The 13,629-nt window shown below is 44.7% G+C and overlaps 1 protein-coding gene across 2 annotated transcripts in view; it reads left to right on the top strand.

Annotated features, from left to right (window-relative positions):
- The first annotated feature begins 4,786 nt into the window (after positions 1–4,786).
- ZNF148 (zinc finger protein 148) overlaps positions 4,787–13,629 on the top strand; it is a 47,176-nt gene continuing 38,333 nt past the window's right edge. For both annotated transcript variants that reach the window (XM_084807634.1, XM_084807626.1), the window contains exon 1: positions 4,787–5,052. The gene's annotated coding sequence lies outside the window, so the exon portion shown is untranslated. The remainder of the gene's footprint in view (positions 5,053–13,629) is intronic.

The raw sequence follows: 13,629 nt of genomic DNA, 5'->3' as shown, positions 1-13,629 counted from the left end.
ATGAAGAGTTTTCGGACAGAATGGGGGGACTACAGCAGCAAAGGGAAGACCAGAAGCTTGAAGAGCAACAGCAAGATGAGGCAGTGGGAAATGCTGAGGTGAAGAAAAATGGAGTAGAGGATACTCCTTGAAAAAGGGAGACAGTTAGAAGAAGAACTAGATGCCACTCTGCACCAGTGGAAGCAGTGGAGCTGTGGAACCGATTCCAGGTACTTGCGGATGAGACCGGAGGACAGCCTGCAGAGGAAGAATCACAGGGGAACCTACATGAGAGTGAGCAAGAGGCTGAAGGTCAGTCAAACAGAGGCGATGAAACCCAGGCCTACAACAACAAGAAGAGTAGTAGTAGTGGGAAACTCCTTGCTGCTTGGGATCGAGACCCAAGTATGTCGCGAAGACCCGTGGACTCGCCAGGTATGTTGTCTCCTGAGAGGACGGATTAGAGACATGACTGAAAGGTTGCCTGCACTCATAAAGCCCACTGACAGGTATCCCTTTCTTCTCATCCATGTGGGAACAAATGATACCGCCAAGCGGAGCTACGAAGAAATCACGTCAGACTTTGAAGCTTTGGGAAGGAAACTCAAGAACTTTGGGGCCCAGATAGTTTTCTCATCCATCCTTCCAGTAGATAGAAGAGAGATAGAAAGGGAACGAAAAATACTCCGGGTGAATGACTGGCTACGAAGGTGGTGCCGACGAGAGAGATTTGGATTCTGGGACCACGGGCTATACTTCCTGGAAGATGGGCTGTTGGCAAGGGACGGGTTGCACCTCACAAAGGATGGGAAGAATGTGTTTGGCCACAGCATGAAGAACTTCATCAGGAGAGCTTTAAACTGAATCCTACGGGGAAGGGAGATGTAATGTTGGGGGTAACAATGGATGTATGCGTATGCACTGCAATGCAGAGAACAGCTCTGATAGCGCCCAATAATAGTCTTCAGACACATGTAGGAAGAAAGCCAGACTATGAAGCACATGGTCTTCCATGTCTATATACTAATGCCCAGAGTATGGGAAACAAACAGAACGAACTTGAACTCTTAATACAGGAGGGAAATTATGACTTGATAGGTATAACTGAGACTTGGTGGGATGACTCTCATGACTGGAATACAGCAATTGAAGGATATAGCTTGTTCAAAAAGAACAGAAGGAACAGAAAGGGAGGTGGGGTTGCACTGTATGTGAAAAATACATATCTCTGCACAGAAATACAGGAGGATGGGCTTGGTAGCCCCATCGAGAGCATCTGGATCAAAATAAATGGAGCAAAGAATAAAAGGAACGTGGTGGTCGGAGTCTACTACCGGCCACCCAATCAAGGAGAAGACGAGGATGAAACTTTTGAAAAGCAAATAGCCAATGTTTTAAGGAAGCATGATGTAGTGGTAATGGGGGACTTCAATTTCCCCAATATTTGTTGGGAGACAAATTTTGCCAAACATGGCCCCTCCAGGAAATTCCTGACTTGTATGGCAGATAACTTCCTCCTACAGAAAGTAGAGGAAGGAACTAGAGGATCAGCTATCCTTGACGTGATCCTAACCAACAGAGATGACTTAGTGGATAAAGTAGCAATTACAGGAACTCTGGGGGAAAGCGACCATGTTGCACTTGAGTTCTTGGTTCTAAGGGAAGCAAAAGCCGAGTGTAGTCAAACGCGTACCCTGGATTTTAGGAAAGCTGATTTTAATAAACTCAGAACAATTATCAGTAAGCTCCCATGGCAAGCGACGCTAATGAGAAAAGGAGTCCAAGATGGGTGGGAGCTTTTAAAAAAAGAAATTCTCAAGGCACAATTACAAACAATTCCAACAAGAAGAAAAGGTGGAAGACAACAGAAGAAGCCAGCGTTGCTTCACAAAAAGCTTAGGGATGACCTGAAAACAAAAAAGGACACATATAGGAAGCGGAGAGAAGGCCAAGCAACAAAGGAAGAGTACAGGTAGGTAGCACAGAATTGCAGGGATGGTGTCAGGAAGGCTAAAGCTGAGAACGAGCTGAGGTTTGTGAGGGATGCTAAAAACAACAAAAAGGTTTTCTTCAGCTATGTGCATAGTAAAAGGCAGAGGAAAGAAATGGTTGTTCAGCTATTAATAAGGATGGCAAAATGATAACAGATGACAAAGAAAAGGCAGAGGTGCTCAATTCCTACTTTGGCTAAGTCTTCTCCCAAAAGAGGGTCTATGACCCCCCTGGCAAAGGCGAAGTACAGGCTGAAGGGGCAGGATTGCAGCTTGAGATCGATAGGCATATGGTGAAGGAACACCTAATTACTTTGAATGAGTTCAAATCTCCGGGGCCAGATGAACTGCATCTTAGAGTAATAAAGGAACTGGCAGAAGAACTCTCAGAACCGCTGTCTATTCTCTTGGAGAAATCATGGAGGACAGGGGAAGTGCCAGATGACTGGGAACCCTTCAAAAAGGGTAAAAAGGAGGAACCTGGGAACTACAGACCAGTCAGTCTGACATCAATCCCTGGGAAAATTCTGGAGGAGATGATAAAGCAATCCATCTGGAAGCACCTTGACAACAATGCCGTGATTACTCGAAGCCAATATGGATTTGTCAGAAACAAGTCCTGCCAGATTAATCTGATCTCATTTTTTGATCAAGTAACCTCCCTCGTGGACTGTGGGAATGCTGTAGACATCATATACCTCGACTTCAGCAAAGCTTTCGACAAAGTGCCCCATGATCTCCTGATGAGCAAACTAGCTCAAAGTGGGCTAGATGAAACAACGATCCAGTGGATCCACAGTTGGTTACAGAATTGGACTCAAAGTGTGCTTATCAATGGGACCTTCTCAAACTGGGGAGAGGTAACGAGTGGGGTACACCGCAGGGCTCAGTCCTGGGCCCAGTGCTCTTCAACATTTTTATTAATGAGTTGGAGGAGGAGGTGCAGGGAATGCTGATCAAATTTGCAGATGACACAAAATTGGGCGGGATAGCTAATACGTTGGAAGACAGAAACAAAATTCAAAGTGATCTGGCTAGACTGGAGTGCTGGGCAGAAAACAATAGAATGACATTTAATAGGGATAAATGCCAAGTTCTGCACCTAGGAAAAAGAAACCAAATGCACAGTTACAAGATGGAGGATACGTGGCTCAACAATACTACAAGCTAGAAGGATCTTGGAATTGTTGTAGATCACAAGCTGAATATGAGCCAACAATGTGATGTGGCTGCAAAAAAGGGAAATGCTTTTTTTGGCTGCATTAATAGAAGCATAGCTTTCAAATCCCAGGAAGTACTAGTTCCCCTCTACTCAGCACTGGTTAGGCCTCATCTGGAGTACTGTGTCCAGTTCTGGGCACCACACTTTTGAGGATGCAGACAAACTGGAGAAGGTTCAGAGGAGGGCAACAAAGATGATCAGGGGACTGGAAACAAAGCCCTATGAAGAGAGACTGAAAGAACTGGGCATGTTTAGCCTTGAGAAGAGAAGACTGAGGGGAGATATGATAGCGCTCTTCAAGGACTTGAAAGGTTGTCACAGAGAGGAAGGCCAGGATCTCTTCTTGAGAGTGCAGGACACGGAATAAGACTGAACATCAGGAAAAACTTCCTGACTGTTAGAGCAATACGACAATGGAACCAATTACCTAGGGAGGTGGTGGGCTCCCCCACACTGGAGGCGTTCAAGACGAGGCTGGACATGCTCAGGGATGCTCTTACTTGGATTCCTGCATTGGGCAGGGGGTTGGACTTGATGGTCTTGTAGGCCCCTTTCAACCCTACTATTCTATGATTCTATGAACCTGCCAGAGCCCTAAGGTCAGCATCTGAGGCCCTGCACTCTGGGCAGATATGAGTAAAGTTCAGATTTGTGGGTACCAGGCTCAGGGCCTTTTCAGTGGTGGCTCTGCAACTGTTGAATTTCCAAAGAACTCTGTGAAGTTCCCTGCCTTTCTGCTTTTAAGCAATCATTGAAGGTCCTTTTATTTCCCAAAGCTTTTTATAAATTATTTTCTGCTGGCTCTTGTATACATCATTATGCTGCTTTTTATTTGCCTTATTGTATTTCAACTGCAGTTTTATTGTCTTGTGGTTTTTATTATGTAAGCTATTTTGGGGGGAATTTAAAGGTAGGGTACAAATGACTAATACGTATCTATGGCCTGCTTCACCCATTCCCAGGATATCTCTGGTCCACCATAAATAGTGACTGCTATGTATTCTCTCTTGCACATAAAGTGTATGAAGTGTACAGAACCCACATCTTCTTAAACAGTCCAAAATAGGCATACCTAGCACAGTTTATCTTTGGGTGAATGCAGCCACTGAGCCTAGCCCGCGCACCCCACTCATTAGGTGGCTGCCCCTTGCCATTCTCTTCTTCTGTCCACGCCGCCCCTCCCGCCGCACTTCCTCAATCCGCTTCTCAGTGCTTCATCTCCAGTGCTAAATTTCAACTCAGAAGTCCAAATCGGTCAGGAAACCACATCCTTTGACCTAGGCAGTCCGTGATGCTGGTGGCTGTAGTCACTCCGTGACAGACAAGGGAAAACACGATCTTTACATGCTCAGAGGCACTCCTCAACATTACCCCGGCACTCACAAACAGGCCTCTCCCAGAGGGGCCCTGCTTCTCCGCCTGCGACCCTCAGACACCCCCCTCTTCCTTTCCTGCTCTTTCTCCTCGCTGTTATTCCTCTTGCCGTTTTCCCTCGCGTTTCCTTCTCGGAAGGGAGAGGAGCAGGCTCATTCTGGTGGCGGGTTCGGATCCTGCGGGCGGTTTCCCAAGCTGCACCGCGGCGGCGGCGCTCTCTGGCTCGGCCCGTCGCTGTCACCGCCAGGAGGAGGCTGAGGCGGCTGCGCTTTTCCGACCGGCCTGCCGCCCGCCCGCCCGCCAGCCAGCCAGCCGCCGCCGCCGCCGCTTGCAGGAAGAAGCCGCCGCTGCCGCCGCCATCATGGTGCCCGGAGCCGGAGCCGCGGCCTGGGGGCTCTGAGCCCCCCATCACCTTTCCCCCTCCTTCCTGTCCCGTCGTCGTCACAGCGCTGCCGCCGCCCTTCTCTCCGCAGCTTTGGGCCGCCGGTAAGAATCCAGCAGCGGAGGGATAGAGAGGGAGGCGGGCCCGGGCTCGTTCGCTCGCCCCTCTGCCGCTGGTGGGGCCTCGTCGCCTGAGCTCTGTGGCATTTGGGGGCGGCGCGGGGGGAGACGCGTTGGGCCTGTGGGTGTGAAGAATGTGAGGTAAACGGGACTGGGGTGGGGGAAACGAATCCGGGTTCTTCCTCCCGCTCCTCCGTGAAGGCTTCCACGGGGCCTTCAGCTGCTCGAGCGAAGGCGAGTTGGGAACCCGGCAGTGGGCAGCAGCGCAGCCAAGCAAGCAGGCCTCGCTGGGACTCTCAGCCCTTTCCAGCCTCTTCCTCCGAGCCTTCGTGGGTCGGCGAGCTCAAGGCAAGACGAGATAGGCAAACAAAGGAAGGGGCTATGGGGGCGGGCGGGCAGAGCTTCCAACCCCACCTTTTTCTTCAGTAAAGGTGGCCTCCTTAAAAAAAAAAAAAGGGGGGGGGAGCCTGGCAGACAAAGGGACTTGTAGGGTTGACCGACTTACAGAAATGCACATTCCTAAACCTTTGGTCCGGAGTGATTTCTTCCTCTCTTTCTCTCTCTCTTCCTTGGCAATTTTATAACCTTGGGTATTAAAAGAGGCACACAGACTACCCTTCAAATATTTGACACTGGGACAATCATGAGTACAAAGAGTGACCCCTACTACCATAAGCCCCTTGAACTACCTGACCCTGGAATTGACAGCTGGATCCAGAAGTGGCCAGTCCCAACTCTAGTTGCTTCCTGTTTTAGAAAAGGACCTCCTAGGATACCTGAAGACAGGCTGATAAACGTAAGAGACAAAGGGATTGACAGATCCATACAAACAGGCATCTGCAGCCACTTAACATATTGGATCCATCCACATGTCCTGAACCTTGTGTTTTGATAAAGGGTTTTGCAGCACTCTCCCCCTTCAGTTTTCAAACCTGTTGCCTTAAGAATAAGTCATATAGAAACCCAGAGGCCCTGAATCTGAAGACCCTTAAAATAGATATGAAGAATCAAAGGTATCTGCCTTCTTTATTATTATTATTTTATTTATTATTTATTACATTTATATCCCGCCTTTTTTCCTCTTTGAGGAACCCAAGGTGGCATACATAATCCTCCTCTCCATTTTAGCCTCACAACAACAACCCTGTGAGGTAGGTTGGGCTGAGAGTCTGTGACAGGCCCAAAGTCACCCAGTGAGCTTCCATGGCCGAGTGGGAACTAGAACCCAGATCTCCTGGCTCCCAGTCCAGCACTCTAGCCACTACACCAGGGGACTCCAGTCTAGAGACAGACTGTCAGAAACCTAGATTAAGGGCACAATCCTAGGCATGTTTGGACAGAAAAAAAAAAGTCCTACAACTTCCAGCATTCCCCAGCCAGCATGGCTGACTGGGGAAAGCTGAGAGTTGGACTTTTTTCTGTTGAAACACTCGTAGTTGGCCCTGAACACCATATAGGCAGCAATTCTATATGGACTTGCCTGGGAGTACGCCCCATAGAACTCAGTGGGTAGACATGCAAAGGACTGCACGGTTTGTCTTTGATAATTTGCATGTATTTATTTATAGCTGTCTATTAAAGTGACTACCTGGCCACAAGGAGAGCATGCCTAAGCAGACCATAACAGGGTGGTACTACTTTAGTGGCAAGCATCATGAAAAGGAAAATAGAACCAGGGGCGATGCTAGGTAAAGGTAGCTTAGTGAACCCACATATACACTACCTCCCAGCTAAAAAATTGTTGAACCAGGGCACATCTAACTCTTAGGGCCTCTTCTGGCATAGCGTTTCCCTCCCTGGGAGTGCATTTGGAACTACTTCAGTGGAGGAATACGAGTGTACAATATTACATTGGAATTGGTCATCCATAGAAATTTCTGAGAAAATGATTGTCAGCTGTAGTTTGTGGCCATCTGTTTGTTTGCAGATTGTGTCTAAAAATGTATGTAGATGAACAATTCCAGCATAGAGTTGTCCATGTGTATGCCTGCATGGGAATAATTTGAAAAGTGTTCCCAAAATGGCTGTCATAGGTGATGGTAAATCTCAGCCCAACAATTTCTACCTTCCTTAAAAAATATTTGTAGACTGGATAGAAAGATGCAGACCCAAACTGAAATGGTGGCACTACCATCCTCTAAATGTTTGAATGTGTTATTGTCAGATCTGTGACTGGGCTACATCTTGCTATTAAATTCATTTCCCATTCCCGCTCTTTAATCCGATTATATCCCACATACACAGTATATTGGAGTACGTTTGTTGTGTGCAGATTGTAAGGCATGTGAGATATCAGTGCTCTCCATTTGCAAGCTGAAACATTCAAATGAAATTTCAGCTTTATATTTAAGAATTCCCTAAAATGGGAGACCTGTATTTAGGTTTGGTAACACACTGGGGCTGAAATAAGTGAATGCAAATGATAATTCATGTTGAGATAAGTTTTGTGAGATCTTCTTTTGCTGTGTCCTATCTAGAACTTTGGGATCCATTTCAAGAGTGCAAGAAAAGTTGATATTTGTGTTGGATATCATTCTAACTTTTTTCTTTTTTTTTTTACAAGAGTCCCCTCCTCCCCAACCCTATAGATTTTTCAGGTTACAAAATCTTTTATATTGATTATCTTTGTTATATAATTGTACTTCCTAGGGGCATTATAGTTTGAAGGAGGCTTCCCTTCTATACTTGCATAGTCTCTTTTGGATTTGAATCTGAATTACCAGTTGCTTTTGCATGCCAAATAGTAATGACTTTGGAAAAGTCTTGCTTTCTTTTCAAGATAACAGTGTTGAGAATGTTATTTCTTGTAGGTAGGAAATTTTGGTTGTGATTCTGCACACAGTTATCCACAAACAGGTTCCTTAGATTTCAGTGGGACTGGCAGATGCGTAACTTTGTGCAAGGTTGTAGTCTTAGCTTTTCAGAAGGGTTCATTCAGGTTGAAGCTTCTATGAAAATCTGTAAAATCTGAATGCAAAACTAGTTTGCCGGTATCAAATGAACACTTATACTGGCTATTTCTTATAATATACCCTGTCCTGAATGAAAAAAAAGCGAGTCAGTAGATATATATGTGATGGATTGGATCCTGAAGTGCCCTTCCATGAATGGAATAGAAGGTTCCTTCCATTTGTGGGAGGGACTCTGATTCCACAGAGGCTTCCACTGACAGATCGAAGGGAGGGGAGGGGGGATTTTCACTGATATCCCCTTACTCTGCAGCCCCCAGAGTCTCCTCCCATGCTCTTCTGGAGTGTCCTCCAACCCTCAGGAGCAGACTTTCATGAGAAGTCAGTGAAAATTGCTTCTACCAGTAGGAGCATCCAGTGAACCAAGATTTGCTCACGGGAACTTAAGATCCAAGCTGATGTATATTGAGGGCATTGTGTGTTCTTGCACAAGGGAGGCTTTTTAGCCTGTGTCTATATATGGTGGCATACTTCTAAAAGATAAAGCAACTTACATTTTTGTATATATTGAATGGGTTGATTCCAGAGTTGCACAGAGGAGAACTCTGCAAACCAGATGATCCCAAGGCAGAATGGGGGAGCAGTGATGTGGAGTGGAACATTTTCCAGTGTTTTATTTTTCCATGGAACATTTTCAGTTCCATAAGTTCATTAGTAAAAATGAATGTATGCTAATTGCAAATACAATGTTACGCAAAGCCTGACAATTTCAAAGTCGTAATGAATGCTTTTCAGGTGTTTATCCTTAGCAAGTATGTGAGAGAATACATATATGTCTCAGAGTGAAATGGAACTAATAAGTTGTGATAGCAAAACTGAGGTCGTCCCAACAACCTCAGTGGAAGAGAGTTGAACTCTCTTGAAATAGATATGTGGTGGTCAGCATACTATGCACAGTTCTTCAGGTTGCTAAAATTTATTATTGCAGCCTTTCCCAACCTGATGTCCTCCAGATGTGTTGGACTACAACTCCCTGCATCCCCAGTCAGCATGGCTGGGATGTTGGGAGTTGCAGTTCAGCACATCCAGAGGGCACCAGGTTGGGAAGGCTGAATTAGTGTGTCAGTTTTCAGTTCCATCGTTGTTGTTGTTGTTGTTGTTGTTGTTGTTGTTATATTTAAGCAATGTAAGGCAAGTACATGCTATTGTCTTTAAATGTTTACAAGTATTCCAGTAAACATTTCTACATAATATAACATTTAAATCACATAGTGTGCTTTAATTCCACCCCTCCCCCAATATGACAATGAAATATGACATTTCAGGTCATATACTTGTGGTGTATTGGGCCGAAAATTAACATGGAGTACTTTTTTTTAAGCTTTGTTGTTTACTAAATACAAATAAAATAAACATACTAAATTAGGTCTTTCTAGGGAAGCCTACCCAATCTAACACCCTCCAGATGTTTTTGACTACAGTGCCCATAATCCTAACCACTGGCCATGCTGGCTGGGGCTGATGGAAGTTGCAGTCCAAAACATCTCGAGGGTACCAGGTTGGGGAAGGCTGCTCTAGGGCACCAGAAAATTTTCCAATGCAAACTGGAAAATTTGCAATGCAAATGACCCTATACAAATTCACCTAATTTGTATTGGAAAATTTTCCAATTCAAAGTTTTCCAGAAAACCCACATCACTGGGGTGTCGGGGTAGGACAATTTTTGCCCAATCCCCCATTCTCCCACGATCCCCTATGTGCCCCAGCAACCTGTTAATAAGCTGGTGGGCTGGGTGGAAGGAGGAGTCAGTGAAAAAAGTTGCCCCGTCCCCTTTCTCCAGCATGGAGCCTCTGCTGGATCCTGGTTTCCTCCACCAACAGAAGCTGTTCTGCTCATGGAGAGGTAATTCTGGATCTAATCCTATATATTTAAAAAGAGACTTGTTGAATTCATTTGTAATTGATCGGAGGAAATATCAAGTAGTTGTTTAATTATTACTAGAGTTTCACAAATTGGAGTTGTGCTGAGAGTTGTAAATAGTCCACTTATCATTTTGACTGCATTGGTCTGAACGGCAGTAGATTACATGATGATAAAAGGGCATCCTAGTAGTAATAAATGAGCTCTCATAATTTAACAGTGTGGATACAATGTAATGGGGAATTCAGTATAAATACTGAGCTTCTTTTGTTGTCTGCTTTCATTCCTTTCACCAGTTAAGACAAATATTGGATGCTTCGGGAGAAGATCTGAAAGAAAAGAAAACCCAATCCACAAACGTGTAGAGTTGTCTCTAACTGTCATTGTTTGAGATCAGATAGACACCATTCAGAAGACAGATACATTTCATTTTTTTTTCTTAAACCAGCTATAATAAATTTCATATAATATTAAAAATTCAACAAAATCAGCAAGGGCTAAACGTTAAATAATATTCAGACTATTATTTAAAGAGCACTCTGTGTACTTCTGGTCGTGGTCGTTGTCGTGTCATGTCCAGACCAAACTCCACTCCACCAAAATGTAGCCACCGCCACACCGCCGAGCTGTGGTTCGATCAGGTGGTAGAAGGATTAGCCGGCGCAATGCACCGTTACCAGGGTATGCCCAATTGTACAATCTTCGAGGAGGCTTCTTCCGTGTACCCCTGTACTTCTGGTAAAGAAAAGACATGGGCCCTCCACTGAAAAGCCACACATATAATCATAACCATGCTATAGGATGTAAAAACAATATCCTTCAACAGGTATAAAGAAAAATGTACAGTTCACAATAGAATGACACAGTTATTTTGATGACACAAGAGAAAATTATATATGTTTGAAATTGTAATGTTGCCAATACTTCCATTAGAATTCTAGCTCCCAGTGGGCCTCCAGTATACCAAGTAAAGATATGTAAATGGAAATTGCTCAGTCAATTCAGCCTGAAGAGATTAATAGTGACAAAGAGTGCCTAAATTTATTTCTCTCTCTTCTCCATGAATTACCAGCTACTTCAAGATAATATGTTGATAAAACCATAGATTTTCTTTCAAAACTTCATTTGAAATGTCATTTTTTTCCATGATAAGAACCTCATACACTTCTAAGAGCCATTGGGCTGGTTACATTTCAGTCCATCTTTAGGCCTAGTTTTGGAACAGAAACTGCTTTGGTTGGCCTGCAGGATGACCTATGCCAAGACAGTGGGGTTGTGACCCTGCTGGTTCTCTAGGCCTTTTCAGTACCATCAACTACGGTATCGTTCTGGGCAGGCTATCTGAGTTGGGATGTGGGTTCTGCTTCTAATTGGATGGTCGATTCCAGAAGATGGTGCTGCGGGATTATTGCTCTGCCCAGTAGCAATGATGCTACAGGGCTCTATTTTATCGCTCTTGCTTTTCAACATCTACTGCTCTAATACAGGTGAAACAGTTGATGTTCTGAAGCAGTGCTTGGGCAACATAATGGACTGGATTAGAATCAATAAATTGACACTCTGTTCAGATAAGATGGAGATACTGGTTGTGGATGGTTCATCTGTCTGGCTGAGTGATGTTTACCCTGTTCTGGAGAATCCTCCAGGTATGTAGTTTGGGGCTGGTTTTGGATCTGTCACTGTCACTAGAGGCACAGGTAGCCTTGGTGGTTTGGAATACCTTTTATTAGCTGAGGCTGATATACCAATAATGACCCTACCTGGACAGAAATAGCCTTGTGACAGTTATTCATCCTCTGGTAATCTCCCTTTTGGATTATTGCAATGTGTTATATGTGGGTCTGGTCCAAAAATTTCAGCTAGTCCAAAACAGGGTAGTTAGATGGTTAATGAAGATTTGTTAGTATGTTTGCATTATCCTAGTACTTTGTCATCTGCACTAGCATGCTAGTCCATTTCCAGACCCAATTCAAATTGCTGGTTTTAGAGGTCCTTTTCAGTGGTAGTGACCTGCCTGTGGAATGCCCTCCCAAGAGAGGCTCAACAGGCACCTACATTGTGCTCCTCTTTGGTGCCAGATGAAACCCTTTTTATTTTCTCAGGCGTTTTAGGAACTGTGTTTAATGCTATTAGATGTTCACGCTGTTATATCCCAGCTGCTGGTTTTACTTCTGGTTTTATTATGTGGTGCTGCTAGTTTTATTTTGTTTTTATCTCACTTATTAATCATTGTTTTTAATTACCACCTTATATGTGTGTTTTTTAAATTTGTACACCAAGTTATTGGGTGGTTTGAAAATGTTACAAATAGATAAATAAAATGAATCCAGATTTGCCCTGCATGAATGTTCATGGAGGGAAGCAGTATCTAGGAGAGGCTACCCACAGGAGGAAGGAGGTGTGAGGTGATTTTTGCAGATTCCTTATTCTTTCTAAAGTTCCCAGCGCCACCTCCCCCATTCCTCTGGAGCAAGCTTTTAGGGGGTACAGGAGGCTGCAGGGGGAAGGAGGAACTGGTGAAAATCCCTGCTCTACCCCCTTCCTCCAGTGCCTGTGAAACCTCACTGAGCCCAACTCTGGATCCAACCTATTGTTTCTTTATGGGTTGCATGAGATATTTCTATAATCATGATAATTTTTAAATGTTTAAAGATTAAAAAAAATTAGGAGGCTGGTGTGCTGCAAAGCAACACACCAGCCTCTAGTGCCATCTTTATTTCCAAGAATGCCTATGGGCCCCACATGGACCCCAGAAAATGGCACTGGAGGATGCAGCCCAGCACTTCATTTTGAAGTGTGCCAAGCTGCCCAGGAAAAAGAAAAGGAAAGCTGGGTGTGAGTGGGAGAGGATCCTGGAGGAGCTAGAGGGGATGGGAGGGACTGTTGGGGGGTGGTTTGGCTGTGGTGTGTGTGTGTGTGTGTGTGTGTTGCCTGTTTTTCGTTTTGCTTTTCTTTGTGTGTTAGCTGGTTTGTTTGATTGTTTTGGTGTGTGTTTTGCCTGGGTTGTTTGGTGTGTGTTTGGGTGTTTTGCCTGGGTGTTTCTCTTTCTCTTAGCATCACCAGTTTGCCTTCTGTGAAATGGATATTTTGTTGTACTTTGTTGGTGCAAATATGTGATTTGGCATTTGGGGCTCAGACCCAATTTTGCCTTTACTTCGTTTCTTAGCCAAGTTGTTTGTCTCTGACCCTCATCATTTTGCATTCTGTGCTGTTCAGCCAGAAACTGTGGGTTCAAAAGAGTATGTTTTAGAGCTCATACACCACCTCTGCCTTGTACTTAGATGCTTGATTACTTTTCTCTTAGCCTCACCAGTTGGTTTTCTGGGAGACTGATGTTTTGTAACTGGCCATCCCTGCTGTCCCATGCCAGCCATTTGGTGAATGAGCATGTGCCCACAACACATTCTCAGCATTCCAGACGTGCTCACTGTATTCGGGTGAGGGGCCATACCTCAGTGGGAGAGCACATGTTTGCATGTAAGAAGGTCCTAGGCTCAATCCTCGCCATCTCCAGGTAGGGCTGGGAATCCTGTCTGAAACCCTGGAGAGCTGCTGCCAGTTAGTGTTGACCATACTGTGCAAGATGGACCAACGATCTGACTCAGTATACTGCCGTTTCCTATGTTCTTAAGGTCGGGGGCCTCCTTCTAGACTGATTCAATTAAAATCGAGATAGACTCAGTTATTACAGAAAATGAACTAGGTACTTCCGAATAAAACTTAATAAAGTGT

Source organism: Heloderma suspectum, chromosome 1 (assembly GCF_057233095.1).
Source record: "Heloderma suspectum isolate Gila_16-S chromosome 1, 16-S_ref, whole genome shotgun sequence".
NCBI lineage: Eukaryota > Metazoa > Chordata > Lepidosauria > Squamata > Helodermatidae > Heloderma > Heloderma suspectum.
The sequence above is the reverse complement of the archived record's forward strand: the minus strand, read 5'-3'. Positions and strand labels throughout refer to the sequence as shown.